Genomic DNA, 345 nt, shown 5'->3' with positions numbered 1-345 from the left:
TATTTAAAAGAATAATGGCTAGGGAAAATACTTCAAAATTCTTTCTTCATTCATAATAATAATAATAATAATAATAATAAAACAGAGAGCGAGAGAGATAGCAAAACAAGTGCTTTGGAATGTTGCTAATGCTTTATAGTTTCGGATCTAAAACACTTTTTCCTAGTGGACCTTCTACAGATTTTACACTCTTTTATTCAAGAAAAAAGAGAAAAGAATTCCATTTTTTTTAGATTAACGTGGGTGTCCGGTCAGCTTGCGCGCACCACGACTAATCCTACGGGCCCTGAAGTTAACGACCATGTAAGCCTCCAGTGGCCATCATATGAGCAAACCAAAAACTCG

Source organism: Populus euphratica, unplaced genomic scaffold (assembly GCF_000495115.2).
Source record: "Populus euphratica unplaced genomic scaffold, PopEup_1.0 scaffold4752.1, whole genome shotgun sequence".
In the NCBI taxonomy this organism is placed as follows: domain Eukaryota; kingdom Viridiplantae; phylum Streptophyta; class Magnoliopsida; order Malpighiales; family Salicaceae; genus Populus; species Populus euphratica.
Note: the sequence above shows the minus strand (reverse complement) of the source record.